The sequence below is a fragment of the Gracilinanus agilis genome, chromosome 4 (assembly GCF_016433145.1).
Source record: "Gracilinanus agilis isolate LMUSP501 chromosome 4, AgileGrace, whole genome shotgun sequence".
In the NCBI taxonomy this organism is placed as follows: domain Eukaryota; kingdom Metazoa; phylum Chordata; class Mammalia; order Didelphimorphia; family Didelphidae; genus Gracilinanus; species Gracilinanus agilis.
Window position 1 is genome coordinate 124,200,278 of NC_058133.1, and position 19,473 is coordinate 124,219,750.

The 19,473-nt window shown below is 35.9% G+C and overlaps 1 protein-coding gene across 6 annotated transcripts in view; it reads right to left on the reverse strand.

The window, feature by feature from the left end:
* The window catches only part of ESRRG (estrogen related receptor gamma), a 584,537-nt gene that overhangs the window by 507,207 nt on the left and 57,857 nt on the right, over positions 1 to 19,473 (reverse strand). For 5 of the 6 annotated variants that reach the window (XM_044674416.1, XM_044674412.1, XM_044674413.1 and 2 more), the window contains exon 2: positions 1,326 to 1,433. The exons of the other annotated variant lie outside the window; for it this stretch is intronic. The gene's annotated coding sequence lies outside the window, so the exon portion shown is untranslated. The remainder of the gene's footprint in view (positions 1 to 1,325; positions 1,434 to 19,473) is intronic. 6 annotated transcript variants of the gene reach the window in all.

Consider the following 19,473-nt stretch of genomic DNA (forward strand, 5'->3'; position numbering starts at 1 on the left):
GAGACAGCAAATTATACATACAACCCCTGGGGACCTCATGCCCAAGATGGCAGGCAAGCCAGTTGCTACTACCACCTCCCATTGTGAGATCATGTGCTGGCAATGAAAGCTGGTAGCTGGTGATTCTTTACTCGTGAGTCAGTGGGGAGTCAGATGTGCACACTGGCATTAGGCTCAAAATCAGCCCCCTGATTCCCTTCGATGGCATAACAAAACGAAAAGGTCGGAACCTTGGCATGCCATTTTGAAAAGGCTGCAAACACTGGACTTGGGGGGACCACAGAAAGTGAATATAGTATGGAGAGGTATAAGAATGAACACCAGCCTTGAAAGCATAAGAAAAGGATACGAAAGATATAGGTGGCATGTCCATAAGTGTTTGATTGCTTGGCTTAGGTAATGCTGTAACAGAGGGAAATGGTGAGCAACATTCATCCCTTTAAGTCTTTGGATCTGTAGAAAGAGGACCTGATTTTTGCTTGCTTTGCCATCCATTTTTTCTGCCTTTCTCAAAATTTTGTGACTACTGGGGGTGTTTGAGTTTTTTTTTAATTTTAATTTATTTTAAAGTTTGATTTAAATTTGGAACCTGCATAAGACTTTTGACATTTATTTCTGGGGGTGTTTTCTGAAGCTAGATGCAGTGGGTGTTGATTGACAGTCAGGTTGCTATGGAAATATCTGTCAATGCAGAGACTAAGGCTTTATTTTACACTTTCCTTTTGTCAGGCTAAGGTTTGTGGGGTATTTTTAAAATAGTATATGTGCCCCAGAATTAAAAGCAAACTTCACAGTAAGCCTCTTCTCTAGCATTCCTATCATACTCATCAAGTGATTTTTTTCCTTCTATACTGTCCCACATATATATGCATATATATTTACATTTTATAAATTCTATTTCTAGAATGATAAAGTTCTTTTCAAATTGTTTTGTTTCATTGGCTATTTGTTCTTCACTTTCCTATGAAATTGAGAATGTCTATTCAGCAAATAAGAAAAGTGAGTTGAACAGACAAAGGTTACATGGTCAGTTTGAGAAAATCTCCATCTTGGACCCAAAGCTAAGATTTAGATAACCTAAGTACAAATCCCATTATGGTTATAGCTACTACACCATTTCTTGAGATTGTTACATTCATAGAAAAAATCAGGGGGCCAAAAAGATACAAACCTAATATTAAAAGATGAGCAAATGAGCTATCTACCCTCAAGAGACTAAAGTTGGGTTCCATTCTTCATGTTAAAATTATTCATTATTTGCCACTCTTTACTAGCCTCCTAGAAAACTAGATATAAGATTAAAATAAGATGCAGGCCCTACTCACCAAAATACTAATCAGGCCTCGATTCTTCAGGTTTTCAGGGCTCTTCAGAAATTCATTACAGGGGATGGCCAACAATGCTACTGAATGCAGAATACTTTCCCAACAGCACTAAAAAAGGAAATACCATTGAATAAGATACTCTACAAATAATGAAGAGTGACCCTCTTCTAAACTCAGCTTCCTATGAACCTGAATCCAATCATCCATTTTCTTTACACCAACCACCTCTCTGTGCTATTCTAAATAACGAGTGGAAGCAGCGGCACAGCCTTATAGGTCAGCCCTTGGATTTCAGTAAACAGTGCAATGGTTGATTGTTTGCATTACTTTGTATTTTTTTTCCCCTCTGGCTGCAGTCAATTTCCAGCATCTCTTTATTGGTCTTGTTTAGCTCTCTTTTATATGAATGTCAAATTTTGCATTTGTTAGGGGCTATCATCCAGACCCCTGCTGGAAAAGAAAATTTCTCCTTCTTGGTATTTCGTCAGATTTAAGACACCTGAGGTTGAATTAAATTCATAGTCTGGGGAGAGTAAAATACACAGAACCCATAAACTTATTTTCTTAGGACTGGCTCAATCTCCTAGCTGTATATAATTTATTTTGTTATTCCATACAAAATCTTTAAAAGTATATCTCTTCTCTCCCCCCCACCAGAAAGCATTATATTTTCCTGATTAGATTCAATAAATGTTTGTTCAACATTTATTACATATAAGATGCTACAGATACAAAGACAAAAGATGACACAATTCCTGCCCTCAAAAAGCTTATATAATGTGTGAAGAGGGACAGGGCATAGGTAAGTATAATACAAAATATAGTTTGATGAGGGCAGAGGAAAGATCTAGACAAAGAGCTCTAAGAGAGTATTAGGAGAGGAATAGTATTCACTATGCAGGTGGTGTCTAATGCAAGTACATTTGCTAAGTTAATATGTGCACACTAAGATAAGTAACTAATAACATATAAACTAAACTAATACATATATATATACTTGCTAAACTAAATATATATAACACTAATGTATGTAGAGCACATATTCATATGTATTCATTAGGTTTATAAATTTATTAGCTATTTATGCGTTAGTGTTATATATACTTATATATTAATTTAGTAAGTTCAAAATATATGCATATATATTCATTTTGTTTATATACTTATTGGTTTATAAATATGTATACATGTACATATATACATGTAGAAAGAGTCATCTTCTCCCAACAATTAAAAAGACGTATATGGAATTTAAAAGATTAGTGTTTGTGAGTAAGCACATCATTTTTCACTGTTCATCTTCTATTGGCTAAGAGCAAGCCACAAGGGTCAGTATTACCTTATCCTTCCTATGGCCCAGATTACTTTAATCAGGGACAGATTTATCATCTAAGAACTCAGTGATGGAAAATCATCACTATCTCTACTTTCACTGCAAGCAACATGTCCTACTGGGTCCCCATCTAGGACCACAGAAGTAACTGGGAGGTTTTTTGTTTTTGTTTTTTAAGAGAAAGAGAGGAGAGAGAGAAAAAAGAAAGAAATGAGCTAAGGGAAAGAGGAGCATTCTATTTAAAGAAAATTTTAAATACAGAGATACTAAGCCCTATTTGCATCTCAAATGATTCTTAATGGCAAAATTTCTGTTGCACTATAGAGACTAAAAATATAGGGCTAAATGCAGCACTACCAAAACTTTACTATGACTACAGTTGCTCTTTCTTTGGGGAAGATTCATGTTATCACTAGGGGTAGGGATGGAAATTATAGGGACCTTACAGTATTTGCATACCTACTAATTCAAACAGATGGTTTTAGAACTAGGTTTATTTTATCTTCCCTTCCAACTTACTACACCGAACACTGGCTCCCAAATGCTAGTTATCTTGTCATTTTATTACTTTTGGAACTAATTTGATTAGTGTTATTTAAGAGATAAAGTCTTCAACTGTACTGCATATTTTTCAGAATCTATTTAGAAAATAGAATCCCATCCTTAGAAGCCCAATACTTAGTATTGTAGAGTCAAAGGATGTCAGAAAATAGAAATTAGAGATGGGAAGATTTTTAGAGATAACTTAGTTCTACCCTCTCATTTTAAAGATAAGGAAACCAAGGTCACAAATGGAAAAACATCAGTTGCACGATAATTCAGATTGTTCAGTGCAACCCATAAATGAACAAGAATCTGTTCAACCAGTTCTCTAAAATGCATAGTCTTTTCTTGATCCAGTGAGTATCCAATTCACTATCCGCCAATCAAGGCAGTCTACACAATTTAAGGACAACTTTACATGTTATACAGTATTTTTTCCCTTCTATCAAGTTGAACTCTATCTCTAAAACATCCATTTCTACCTTCTGGAGCCAAGTATAGCAAGTCAAATTTCTCTTCCAAATTAGAGTCCTTCGGGGGCAGCTGGGTAGCTCAATGGATTGAGGGTCAGGCCTAGAGACGGGAGGTCCTAGGTTCAAATCTGGCCTCAGACACTTCCCAGCCGTGTGACCTTGGGCAAGTCACTTGACCCCCATTGCCTAACCCTTACCTCTCTTCTGCCTTGGAGCCAAGACACAGTATTGACTACAAGATGGAAGGTAAGGGTTTAAAAAAAATTAGAGTCCTTCAAATTTTTGAGGACAACTATCATGTTTCCACTAAATATTATCTTGAGCAATTCCACTCGCAACTCTCTCAGTAGATCTCATAAAGCACTGATTTTTGTCTGCTCACCAATTTGATCACCCTCTTCTGGACATTCTCCAGTTTGCAATATCAATCTACTACTTTGTTCCTCTCATTCAGATCAGTTCTGAAGCTACCTAAACTGTACTATTTTCTAGGGCATATTTCTTCAACTTATTCATAAGGATATTATGAGAGAATTTGTAATATGTTTTACTGAAATTTAGGTACACTTTTCATTTCTAATGAGGCTGCACTCCTCTTCTCTTTCATGATTCCTGGAAGATCACTTCAAAACTAAAACTCACACCTCAGAAGTATCCTTTGTTCCTGTGGGATCCTCCCTCTATTTAGTAGGTAGAAGGTTCCTCCCAGAATATTTGACTTCCCCCATTAGATTATAAAGACCTTGAGGGTAAAGATTGTCTTAATTTATTTTTTCAATGCTATGCCAACCAAATTACCAAAAGATTACTCATTAAAACTAGAAAAAATAAGAACCTCAAAGAATTAATGAAAAAAAAATAGAATGAAGGCAAATGAGCTGTGCCAGATCTCAAATTACACTAAAATGTGGCAATTATTACAATAATTTGGTACTGATTTAAAAAATAGAGAGACCCATCATTTGAACAGATTAGGTACACAGGTGAATATTTCTGATAACCCTATTCGATAAACACAAAGACCCAAGCTACTGAAATAAGGACTCATAAATTTGACAAAAAACTGCTAGAAAAATTGACCAGCAATATAGAAGAAATTAGATTTATACCAACATCTCACACTTCAAAACTTTTTTAGAGATAAGTTCCAAATGGGTACCTGACTTAGATATATAATATCACATTATAAACAAATTAGGGAAATGGGGAAAAATTACCCATCAAATCTATAGATAGGAGAAAAGTTCATAACCACAAAAGGAATAAGGAGGATCACAAAAATAAAAATGAATTATTTTAATTAAATGAAACTTTAAAAGTTTTTAATATACAAATTTAGTGCTTGGTTCCATGTCTGACAGAACAGGGCTTAATAAATGCTTATTTGTTGAAATCTAATAAAGCTAAGATTAAAAGGCAAACACCGGGGGGAAAATCTTTGCAACAAACTCCTCTGATAAAGGTATCATTTTCAAGATGTATAAAAAATAGACTCAAATTTATAAGAAAAAGACTCATTCAATAATTGATAAATAGTCTAAAGATCTGAACGGGCAGCTCTCAAGGGAAGAAACATGAGTTATCTATAGCCATATGAAAAATTGTTCCTAATTTCTACTTATTAGAGAAATGTGATTTAAAGCAATTCTGAAGTTCTAAGTCATCTTCCTCAGAGTGACACAGATGATAAAAAAGGGAAATGACTAATGTTGGAGGGGTTGTAAGAAAAGAGGCACACTGATAGGTACACTTTACATGTGAATGGACAACCATTCTTGAAAACAATTTGGAATTGTACTCAAAAAGATACCAAACCGTGCATGTCCTTTGACACAGCTATAACAATTTTAGGCCTATATGCAAAAGGGATCAAATAAAGAGGGGAAGGTCTTTATATACAAAAAAAAATTGTAGGTCTTTTGTAATGGCAAAAAATTGGAAACTAAGGCCAATTAGTTAAGGAAAACTGACTATAACCCATCATATATAATAGGGAGAAAATACTATTATGTTGTACAAAAGAAAGAACAGATGATTTAAAAAAGATCTAGAATGACATAAATTAATGGAGAATGAAGTAAACAAAACCAAAAGAACAATTATATTACAATATCAATATTCTAAAAATGGATAATTTTAAGAAATGTTATAAATGGAAAAGAATGAAATAAACAGAACCAGGAGAAAAATTTATGGGATAACAACATTATAAAAACAATTTGGAAAGCTGTAAGAACTAAGATCAATATAATAACCATCTATGATTCCAGAGGGCTGATGATGAGACATTACAGAGAGGTGACGGATTTAATGTACAGAATGAGATACACACTGATTTTATACAGTCAATTGGGGAATTTGTCTATTGCATATTTGTTACAAGAAATGCTCCCTCCTTTTTTCCAATGGAATGGGGAGTAGGAGAGAATGAAAATAGATTTTTTAAAGGGGGTACTACACATGAGAAATGTTACAACTTTAGATAAAGTTACTACTTCTAGTTTTATGTAGCCATTTTACTTTGTTACAAGGGATCTCTCATTAGGTGGGAGTAACCTGTAAATGTCTGTAATTTAAAAACAAAACATTAAAAAAATTTTTTTAAAGAAAGACCTTATACAAAAGTTAAATGTTTTTCTCATGGTCACACAGAGAATAAATTTGAGAGCCAGAATTCAAAGGCCCCTAACTCCAAATCAAATCTAGTGCTGTCATCATTGGAATGTGTCATCTTTACTTAGAATATTCAATATAACAGTACAGTAAAAATAAAACATCACCAAGTAACTTCATAGACTAAAACAATTGGGCTCAAAAAAACCCATCTTTCTTCACGATTTGATTTATATTCTTCATTGCTCTGAACTTCATAAATATCAATAAGCATGTATGTTTCCATGTCCCCAAAACAAAAAAAACCTGGAAAAAGATTGTATGTAAATAAAGAATTTATTACATTCAGCTTTATTTTTAAGACTATATAAAAAATTCAACGTATTAGTTCCAAAGCTGTCCTACTGATTTGTGTCTCCCTTCCAGTTATTTTCTTCTCTTTTGTTAATTAAAAAATGTTTCATTAACAATCCTTTTCTTTTTCTCACTCCAAACTCAATTCCAGGCTGACTCCTAGATTACTTCCCATCACCTCCATTTCTATGGTCTCCTCCTCCAAATAGTGATTTAATTTCCAGAATCTTCATTTGAAGAAGTACCTATGCCATCCATGCTTGTTTGGTAAATTACATTTCTAGGCAATTTATAGATACTACTCAATGGGCTGTGATACCACCTAAAAAAATGTTCCACTTAATTGGTCATTTCTATTGCTGACCCACTATCATCTTAACAGTACCAATGAAGAAACTACCAGAAGCCAGATATGAAAAATAGGAGAAATGATCAATACAGAAGTTACCATATTACATATGTATGTATATACATATTAAAAAGCAAAATAAACTTTTTTCAAACTTGTTTCATATAAAAACAAATGAAAAGAAATGCAGCTATTAATTATGCTGCCTTTTAAAAAATAATGGCATCTACAAAAAATGATTCTAGAGAAGGCAAGGAAAGAGATTTGCACTTTGTAATCCAAGCCAATCATTACCAATATTCACTTCAGAAAACAGTTGCTTAGGTACAACCTACATCTTTCTGGATGAAACTTCAGACCACTGTCAGAAGAAAAGGAGAATAGTAAATCTGTCAACATTTTATATGTCTTCTGATTAAATTGAACTTAAACCTTTTCTCATTCAGACTAAATGATCCATATTCCTTAAAATGTTCCTCCCAAAGCTTACCATCCAATTCTTCCTTTATCTTCATTGCTGACCTCTGAAGTCTCTCCAAAGTCCCTCAACTTTATGCCTGTATTGCCGGTATATAACAAAAACAGACACTGGTAATTTGAAGAAGGAAAGTGATTCCTCTTGTAATAATCAACCAAAGATAAGATGGATAATTACTTTTTTTTTTTTAGTTTGAGACTTCTCTAAGTTTTTTAGACTTTTTAGACTTCCCTAAGTTCTTTAGAATACTGGTTCTGTCACATTTAGAATGTTATCTGGATACCCCTATTGGGTTGAGAGTCCTTGTTGCTAGTCTTTCATATTAAGAAAGTTTAATCTTCAGTGATATCTGTACTTTACTTTCTAACATGAATTAGTAATTTATTTTTACTAAGAAAAACTAGTCATTAATGAAGACATTAATAGTCTTCCCATTAATTTTGATGAGAAATTTTTGGTAGCAAGTGAGAATGGATGGGGATTGGTGGGGGAGGGTTGTGACAAAGTGTCCTTACTCAAGAGGTACAAAATCCAAAATGTTTTAGAATACAGTTACTTGAACAGATTTCAGGTTGTTAGAAAAATCAAGGATTGCAATGCTGTAGCTTACTACCAAAAGGAAGACTCCTAAAGGTGCATAAAGAAGAAAAGAAATGCCAGTTGGACTTTTTCTAAATTGAGAAAAGATGAATAAAATTTCTGAATGATCAGTAAGGTTTTCCTGCCAAGGACTCCATTTTCTAACCAGCTCAGTGTTCATCTGAAATGTCCACTAAAGACAATTCACTAACTCTTGCATTACCACATTTATTAAACTGAATTCATTTACACTTCATGAGCTTTACCAGCCAAAACAGAGACTAGCATTTTAGCAGGGCATTCCTGTTTTACAATATGAAGGGGTTGGGGTTGGGGTAGAACACAGGTACATAGAGTTCTCTCAAAGCAGCTCATCCCTGTTGGAAGGAGTTTTCCTTAATCAGCACTCCAATCCTATTCGGTATGCATGTCATGTTTACAATACAGGGGAACCTGTTTGAGCCCAGTATCCATGGGAAAGAGAAAAATGTCTCATACAGAACAATACCAAGAACAAGTAAATGTAGTTCTAGTGTTGATATGAAGTCCTGCTGGGTCCAAAGCAAAGACCTTTGGTGGGCTAAGACTATGTTACTCTGAGAATTTTGAGAGATATTTAGAGGGGAAAACAGATTAATAACCTTTAAAATCCTGGATTAGATTTTTAAAAAATTTCTTAACTTAAGAAGCACAAGGTAAAATATTCATATCCATATACAAAAATGAGAACTATAAATGAAACCAGAAATCTATTATGTGTAGGTTGCTTTACAAGCTAAGTATATGACAAATTCTACATATAACTTTCAGATATCTTTCCTTCTGGTTATCTTTCTTGCTCTCTTTTGTGCATTTTAAAAATACTTAAATGACCATCCTTTTACTTTCTTTTCCTTTTTTTTGGGGGGGTGACCCTATTGCAAACATCTGTCTCTCCTCAATTCCTATCCCCTTACTAAAAAAAAGAGGAAAAGGAAAAGGAAACCCTTGTAACAAGGAAGCAAAGCCAAGAAAAACAAATCCTTAAATTGATTGCATCCAAAAATATGTCTCATTCTGTACCCTGAGTCCATCACCTCTCTGTCTGGAGGTAAGTATCATGCTTCATCATCTGTCCTCTGGAATTGTGTTTTGTCATTACATTGATCAGAGTAGATTAAATATTAAAGAAGGTAGAGTCATGTTCTTGATTCTCTTTCACATGCCATATCTCTCTTCCAGAAATGGCACTTTCTTTAAGATATACATACATATTATCTATAGGTATAGGATTAAAGAGACTAGACAAATTATTATCTGAGGAACATGAATTCAAAAATTTCCTTTGCACTGAGTAGTTTTGAATAAATGTTTCTCATTTATTGATATTAAAAAAGTAGGTTTTTAAATTATCACTATGAATCATTAGGTATGTGGGTGATAATGTCTCATCTTTGGAAGTCCTTCCCAAAGACCAGCTCAATGCTATAGACTGTTCACTAGTAAGAATCAAGTGAGATAATATTTGTAAAGTGCTTAGGACAGTGCCTGGCATATAGTAGGCTATGAATGTAGGAATGAATGCTTATTCCTTTCCCTCTATTTGTTCATGATAATACAGAGAGTCTCTGGCAAAAACAAGCCAAAAAATTTATTTGTTTAAATTTGGAATATTTTGCATAATTTTAAAATTATATTTCTAATTATATTTTTCTTAGACCAGCATCATAATTAGTTTTTGTTCCCTGAGTAAATGATATAAGCCAATGGGGGAGGGGTGCAAAGAGATGTCAAAGGTAGAAAAGAGATGGAGAACAGTAGGAAACTGAAATCCAATATTTCCTTCAAATAATCCACATCATGGATGTCACATGTGGATAATAGCAAGTTAATCCTAACAGTGTGCCAATACTGCCTTTTTCAATCAAATAAAGTCAAATTTTGTTAATTTTATGAATAGGTTATTCCTCAACTATCACAGTAACTTCACAGTAATGATAATGAATCTTGGCCTTGGAGCTGGGAGTGGCCATAAGGGTCACCTAATACAAATTTCTTCATTTTACAACAGGAAAATGGAAGCCCAGTCTCCTTAATTATTCACTACTCAAAAAGTAAATAACAACTGAGATTCAACCCCAAGTTATCTGACTGCACATGTAAATGCTTCTTCTATTTTACCAAACAACCTCCCAGGACACCTGCATCTCTCTTATCTCCATGCTTTTTGCATTGGCCATCCTTCATGAATTATCTCTTCAACTCTGTCTAGGAGAATTCCTTACATCTTTCAGGATTCAGCCCAAGCACCACCCTCTACAGTCTATACCAGTGGTTCCCAAACTTTTTTGGTCTACCGCCCCCTTTCCAGAAAAAATATTACTTAGCCCCCTGGAAATAATTTTTTTTAAAATTTTAATAGCAATTAATAGGAAAGATAAATGCACCTGTGGACATTACCACTTCCCTGGATCACTGCTGTCCCCACCAGGGGGCAGTAGTGCCCACTTTGGGTATCACTGGTCTACACCAAGCCTATAATGGTCCCCACACCTTGCAGTGCCTGCCCTGAACTACTTTGTATTCTCTATATACTCATTTAAATGCATGCTGTCTCTTCGGCAAAAATGTAAGTTCTTTGAGAACAGGGAATGTTTCATTTTTGTCTGTGCCATGTTTAGCATCTACTAAATGCTTAATAACTACTCTGTGATCAAGCAATTTTACCTTAACAAGAATATCCTTGACAAATAGGAATCCTGTTTTTTGCTCGACCTTTTCCTGATTATGGCAACTCATGGTTTGAGACCCACTACTATGGAAGAATCTCTATAATTCCCCTAAAAGAAATAAACAAGAAGATGTAGTTCTTTCTATTTCCATATGCAAATATAATGTTCTGATCTGGAATCAAACCCTGAATTAATGTCTATAATCACAATGAGATAGAATGGTTCCCAGCATTAATGCCAATAAGGCAATGGAATTGTCACTTAAAAATCTCAAAGCTCAGTGAGACCCACAGTTTCTGACACAAAAAAATTAATGAATGATCAAAAGACCCAGGAATCCTGAATCCTTTTCTCCTCACTTCTCACTAGGGAAAATACCAATGTAGAATGGGCTAGAATAGTTAGGATAGAGTGACTATGCAAAGCTCTAACCTGTCTCCCCAAAACAATAACATACAGGCTTCCATTTATTTTTCCCATTATTTTTTTTAATGAACAAAAATCCATTTCTCACCCTCCCATTAATTCCCTGCTTTTGGAGGAGGGGAAACTCTCCTAACAAATATGAATAGTCAAACAAACAAATTTCTCCATTGGCCATGTTGATATATATTAAATATATGTAATATTATACATAACATAATATGTATATGTTATATGTGGAGATATATATGCATATGTGTGTATATATACATATGTGTATATATAGAGATATACATAGACATATAATGGACTTAAGTGCTGAATAAAATATAAATGTATATATGTGTGTTTCTGTGTGTAAATATACAAAATATTTTTATTTTATTTTACATATGTTTTATATATGTATATATATAAAATGGACTCAAGTGCAGAATAAGACATATATATGTCCTAGAGTACAATTTTAAAGCTGGTATAGGCTTTAGAGATGATTTAGTTGTCTGTGCATTTGTTTTACAGATGAGGAAATTGAGGCATAGGTAGTAGCTTATCCTAGCTCATGAATGCTAAAAAGAGCATTATCTTCTTCTTCATATCTAAGACCTTTCAGCTACTGATGACTCCTTTTCAAAGGAAAAAAATCTAGGAATAAGACTTCCTCAACAAAAAAGAAACACATATTCACAACTTGTCAACTTTAGAGATGTTAGTTAGCAAAGGTGATTTCTTTCAATATGCCTCAAAATGAACTTGATTTTTGTTAAGATGGAAAACTTGAAAACAGAATTAGAAGAAGGAAGAAAGAAGATGATAGAGAGGAGTTTCTCCCTCCTCTCATCAGCTACCCTTCTCTCATCAGCTCCCCCCACCCCAAAAAAAAGCCTTAGCAAGGTACTGTTGCAGAAACCTACAGATAAGCATCTTAAATCATGGTAAATTACACACCGCATGCTGGTGACTCGGTCATGGGAAATTATGAAGCTACGTGATGTCTCATTTGTTGTGCTGAAAACAAATGTAAATAAATTACTGGGAGAATCTCATTTACATTTAGAAATTCATCCAGATGCATGACATGACTGCTGATTTTTTTTTAAAATGACACTTTGAGAAGAAGTGCCACTCATTAAAAAGAGATCATGAGGATTGTAGTGTGAGTTTGATTTGATGCAGGCCTTTCAAAGGAGGGAGAACCTTCCCTTTTAGCGATGGAAGAAACAAATGATGGGAAGTGGGGAAGCTTTATTTGGCTGATATCTTTGTCTCTAAAAAGATACTACTCCTCATCTATAAAGATGACATCGAAGTCCCTCTCAGTTGCTTTTTCCCCAGAGTACGCATGGATTTTTGTTAACCATTTACAGAACTTGCGCAAGTCTCAGCTACAGTTTCTGGGCGAGTCAGTGGCTTGGCTGGTTTTTTTCTAAAGGGCTCAAATCTATGGGCTTCAATCAAAAGACCTACAAGACACAAGATAATCTCAGAAAAAGAATTGGTCACCAACTACCAAAGGTATTCCAACTGTAATGAAGATAAACTAAAAAGGAAGAAATAAAAAATAAGGGATGAATGGATTGGAAGATAAAGTAGGAAGGAATTAGAACCTGGGGTGACTGCAAAACGTATTTCCATGAATTGTTCCCCATCCTAATAGCGGCATCCAAATGATCAAAGATATGAAAAACAAGAGTTGGAGTAAAGTTATATCATTCAGCTAAATAAGGGAAATTCAGGCAGGGCTCTAGCCAAAAGATTTGGAAGCAACCCAAGTAATTAAAGGGTCAAAGGAAAAGACTAGTGTTTATGGTCACTAAAATAATATACAAAAGTATATTATAACATGTAAAATATATATGTATATATGTATATATATATGGAATTTCTTATTCTTTCATTCAAAATACTGCCTTCTAATACCTTTATTTTCAAGCAAGAACACTAGACTCATTCTTTTATGATCAGGATCTTTGGTTCAAAGATTTAGGGCTAAAAGGAACCTAAGAGACAGTGTGGTCAAACTATCTTCTTTAAAAAAATAGGATTATATATAATTGGTAAAAAAATAAATAAATCTTATGTATGTGTACACACACACACACATGCACACATATATCTTAGGAATTTAGGATCAATAACCAAGGTCCCAAGGCTGCTAGGTGGAATCAAGAAGACTTGAATTCAAATTTGACCCCAAACATTTACTAGCTATGTGATCCTGAGCAAATTACTTAGCCCTGCTGCCTCAGTTCCCCCATCTGTAAAATGAGCTGGAGAAGGAAATGGCAAACCACTACTATCTCTTTGCCAAGAAAACCCCAAATGGCGTCACAAAGAGTCAGACACAACTGAAACAAATGAATGACAATAAAAACAAACAAACAAACCCAACCTAGGTCATAGTGCTGAGTTTTGAACTCTGATCCCCCAACTCCAAACTCAGCCAGTTTTTCCATTGTATCAAGTTGCTCTTAGAATTTTAGAGACAAAAGGGACCTAGGGAGATCATGAAGCAAAGTCCCTCATTGAACAGAACAGGACACTGAAGCCTAAAAGGGCTAAATATAACTCATCCAAAGTTACTTGGTGATAAATAGCACAGTGAAGATTCAAACACTTAATGGCTGATATTTGAGACTAATTTTCTGGATTTTTTTTAAGTTTTCCTTTTTCTGTTTAAATAAATGTCTTAAAAAGTTGTGGGGTATTTTCCCTGACAAGGGTAAAGTCTAACAGTTTCCTAAATGGGGATATTATGGCGTTGTTCAGCCTCATCCACAGCAGCATATTTACATAAGCCTGAAGAGGTCTGAGAGTTTATTGGTTAAGGGACAAATAAGCAGGCCATGAAATAATTATTTTTCATTGTGCCCTGCCAAAGCCATCCAGCCAAAGGCTAAATTGAGCTGCTATTGTGATTATTTGAACTGCGGAGCCAAAAGTCTTCACTGCAAAGCATCCCAGCTGTCCTAAATTTTGTTCTGATGGCTAGTTTTCATTCTGGCCCAAACCCTGCCAAAAATGGTCCCCAAAATAGGCGGGCAGAAAGGCTGCTTCATCCAGACCCATATCAATTACCGATTTAGGGCTGTTCAGAGAACTTGATTATTAACAAATCACTTCCTGAAACTGTTATGACAGGACTCCCATATGCAAATGGCAAGCTGCTCATATGCACACAATGAGGCAAGAAAATTAAAATCAAGATTTCCCCCCATTTATTGATGGTTATTTCTTTTAACGCTGATTGTGCTTTACTGCAAATGATTTCTTCTCAGCCACATTCACAGCGGGGTCGCCGCCACCATACAAAGCAGCACCCCTTGGCTCAGCCAGCTTGACCAGCGTTAACCCTGTGTTCACCTGCCCTCCTCCGCCTCTATAGGTGGGTCTAATGGCCGCACGCTGTCCTGCGGGTCAGCACTGGGCTTCCTGACTCTCTGGGGAGGCTCCCTTTCCTTCTTGACCATCAATCTCTGTCCCAAAGTGCTTTGGAGGAATGGCGAGAGTATTTATTTTCCTAGTTTAATCTACAACTCCTACAAGGGCTTTCTTGTGTTCCAGGGTGAAGGGTACCCAAAGCACCTACATCAGCCCCAGGAGGGCAGGAGAGCAGCTTAACCCCACATGCTACAGCCCATTTTCACTGACGTACCAAATCAAGTCTCCAAGATCCTTCCTGACCTCAAATTTTTGTCTGAAAAATCCCATTTTATTGGAAAGAAGGTAGGAAAGCAATCTATAAAATCATAGGTCAGGTAAAGGAACAATAATCAATACGGGTCTTAATGACCTCATTAGGATTTTTCTTTGGTCTAATTATTATTCATCAATGAAAGTGCTAAGCAAGGGGCAGCTGGGTGGCTCAGTGGATTGAGAACCAAGCTGAGAGACAGGAGGTCCTGGTTCAAATCTGGCCTCAGACAATTCCTAGCTGTGTGACCCTGGGCAAGTCACTTAACCTTCATTGCCTAGCCCTTCCCACTCTTCTGCCGGTGTTTGTCTGTCTGTCTTTCTGCCTATCTATCTATCTATCTATCTATCTATCTATCTATCTATCTATCTATCTATCTGTCTACACCCTATTGATTCTAAGATGGAAGGTAAGGGTTATTTGTTTTTTAAGGTAAGCAGGGCAACTTTATCTTCTGTAACTAATATACATTTAAATATAGATATGTACATAGGTAGTTATATATAGATATGTATATAGAAATAAATATACATATATAATAGAAATAACATTTATATAGCACTTACTATGTACCAGACACTATGCTAAGTGCTTTACAAATATTTTCTCATTTGATCCTTACAATAGTACCTTGAGAGGTATCTCCATTTAACAGATGAAGAAACTGAGGCCAACAAAGGTTGATACGTACATATATATAGTATATACGTATACTCTCTCTGTATTTTTTAAACACTTACCTTCTGTCTTAGAATAAAATGGTTCCGAGGCAATGGGTGTGTGTGTGTGTGTGTGTGTGTGTGAAGCAACTTGCCCAGGCTCACACAGTTAGGAAGTATCTAAGGCCAAATTTGCTTAAGGCCTGATTCTCACTCCACTGGGCCACCTTGCTGCTCCCCTGAGCACATATTTGAACTCAGGGCTTCCTCATTCAAGTCACTGGTTCTTCATCCACTGAGCCACCTAGCTATCTAGAAGGATGGAGAGAGAGAGAGAGAGAGAGAGAGAGAGAGAGAGAGAGAGAGAGAGAGAGAGAGAGAGAGACTGAAAGAGAGAGAGAGAGACTGAAAGAGAGAGACAGAGAGACTGAAAGAGAGAGAGAGACAGAGAGAGAGAGCGGTAGATAGAAAGAGACAGACAGACAGACAGACAGACAGACAGATAGATAGATAGATAGACAGACAGAGGCAGATATACAGAGAGAGACAGACAGGCAGATAGGCAGATAGAGAGGGGAGTGAGATATTTATAGAGAGATGGGTAGGTAAGTACATGGCTAGATAGACTGATATATATATATATACACACATATATAATATAGTATAGGTAATATATAAGATCATTTTTTCATATAATACAATATAATCATGGCTTAACTTTGCTGATGGTTCCAAAGGCTAATGAATTTGGAATAGCTTTAAGGGAAAATAACTGATCATGGATTGCAATGCAGTTTGGAAAAGGAAGATAAATACATATATATTATGTACATATATGCATAATGTATTTCATTCATGTGCTTTTTTGGCATTATTAATAATTTTCACTAGTTCCCAGTGAATGATCATAGGATTTTAGATCCAGAGCTGGAAGGGAAGGATGTCATGGGTTATATACAATCTCCTGATTTTACAGATGAAAAAATGAAGGCCAAGGAGGTTAGGTGACTTGTCTAAAATGAACCAATACAGGTAGTAAGGGTAAAGATCAGGATTTGAACCCAGCTCTTCTAACTCCAGAGTCAGGGTTCATCTCACTGTACCTCAATATCTCCCTTTCATGGATTCAAATGTAATATATTACGTAATTTGATTGATATATGTATCATATATATATGAAATATTTATTAAACATAGAAGATACGAAAACTGTTTTTGCTCCTAGGAAATATATAATTCCTAATATATATGTATATATTAGGAAAAGTGATTTGCCTTGTTTTAGTAATTAGTATAAAATAAAAGCTCAATGGGATGTAGATTTTCAATATATACAACATTTTAAAAGAATCACTCTAAAAGTCCAGAATATAATCAATGAAAATTTTTCAATTCCAATTTTTAGGGCAGATCACTGGGTTTGGGTACCCAGTATGTATGATACACAGTCAATTCATTCATAAATGATCATGGGGAATATCGAAAGCAACACAAAAACCTAATTTTAGTCAACAGTTTTATTTTCTACTGCCCATCCTTTCTCCCAACTCTTAAAATCCTGGAAGGATATTGTTGCTTCTGAGGTTCAGTTCCTATCTCTGCCCCACCCCCTTGCTAAGGTTACTCATAAGCAAAACACACTAGGCAGGTGGTCTTTGGGTGGGGGGAGATGCAAAGGGCAAGCCAACATACAAACAAGAAACAGCACCCTGTATCACAGCCTTTTGATTTCATTGCTCTTTTATTTCCACAAGTCTGTCCATTTGATTTCATCTTTCTCTTTCTTAGCTTCTATGTGATTATTCCTATCTAGAATATTACATGACAGGTGATAGAAGAGGGAATAGCTGATAAAGAAGATTCTTGTTAAATGATGAAAACCAGACCTGTGACCCCCAAGAGAGAATCACCTTTGCCCTGCTGTCCCCCACTGGGGTTGGTCGTGCATGGTGACTTAACACCTTCCCTTTGGATGTCTGACCCTTCATCTGAACTACTGAGCCCCGTGGAACTTTCTGTAACTCGTGATTTAATTCCTGCCTGAGCCACGAGCAGGGAGAGAGCACTGACCTGTGGCCTGCACCAGAGCAGCTTTATCTGCTGACTAGATCCCCACCAGGATCCAGTCTGCCAGATAAACTAAGAGGAACCGTACATCCTTCCCTCTAAGGCACAGGAACAGAATGCCAGAAACCCTGCGTCGCCATTCTCCTGTGTATGACGCTTCGCTTAGAGATGGCATCCAATCTGTCACTCTCTTATTGGGTAGCCCTGCAAGTGGCGGAGCTTTAAAGACATCATTTTGCTTGCATTGGAGCAGCACCATAAACCTACCCATTCAAAACAGACCACTGGCCAATATGAGAAGTTGTGACGCTCTTCTTGGGGGTTGGGGCAGGGAGTTTTTAATAACCTGTGTTGTTTCTGAATATCAGCAACCAAGTTGTTGGTGGAGGAGATCTACGAGAATAATTTAAGGGCCATTAGCCACTTAGACCACCCCAAAGTTGGCTGAAATTGTGTAACATTTACAAGTTATAACATAATGTTGCCAGCTCAATGCAGTCTGATTTGGAGAGCTATAAATATGTTTGCCCTTTCTCTTGAGCCCGCCTAAGGGATTATCAACCCCCCCCCCCCACAAAAGTTCAGTTGAATATTAACTGCATTAACTTTGCAGTCTGTAACATACTGTTACACACAAACAGCCTACGGTACCTTATGGATGACTTGCTTAATAAAAGTCGTTTCTGTACAGAGCCCCATTGCTAAAAAAAAAAAACAAAAAAAAAACTATGCATTGTCAGTGGGGATGTCTTCCCTCCTTACCTAAGTTAAACCAAAAAATAAAAATAAAGGAACCGGAAATGTAAGCTAAAACAACAAACAAACAAAATATTCAGGCCAGAGTATTACTTGCTTTTTAAATTTTTCCTATATTTTTCTAAGCAGCCCTAACTTTCCTAATGGTTTCAAACTCTTCCTGATCAAGGAGCCTGGAAAAAAAAAGAGGTATCTGGTAGGAGGAAAAAAATTATTTTTCAAATAGCCTTTTCTTAAATAGGCAGGCTTTTCATCCCATGGCCAAGATTTATCCTTTCCAATTGCAACTTCCTAACAACTCCAATAATAGAGGGAAAACACAGGTAATGATTTGTTACCATATGAAGTCACTGAAAGCTAATGAATATAAGCTTCAACCCACATTATAAATAGAAGAAACATTCACTAACCTGCCACCCGACAACAGGCACTGCCTTTGAAAAGCCCAGCTCACCGAAAGCCCATCCTGAATTATCTCCCTCTTTTTATACCCTAGTTCTTTGTTACACACAAACACACACACACACACACACACACACACATTCTTCAGCTCTAGCAAACCACTCGTACAGAGAGGGCTCAGTGTAATTAGAAATCAAGTCAAATCTTAAGGCCTGGAACCTTTATTTCTTCATAATGCTGTACACTTAATTGCTCCTGCCAGTTACCAAAGCAATTATGTTGTCTAGAAATGGAGACAAACAATAGATTTTAGTATTTAAACAGGAACTGAAACTGCAAGGAGAGAGCCGCAAACCACACCATTACACTGGAATTAAAGCTGTATGTGAAAAGATAAAGTTTCACCCCCAGCAATCACCAGCGAAGAAGAAGAAAGAAGAAAGAAGGAAGAAGAAAGAAGGAAGAAGAAAGAAGGAAGAAAAATAAGGAAGAAGAAAGAAGAAAGAAGAAAGAAGAAGAAGAAGAAGAAGAAGAAGAAGAAGAAGAAGAAGAAGAAGCAGCTACTCACAGATCAGAAAAGGGACAAAACCATTCCTGAGTCAGAGCTGAGATTCCTAAACTATGGATGGAATTATATTACAACCTGAAGCACTCAGATAAGAAACAAGAGAGTAGAAAATACAAGAAAAGCATAAAATCCGAGTGAAGGAAGTT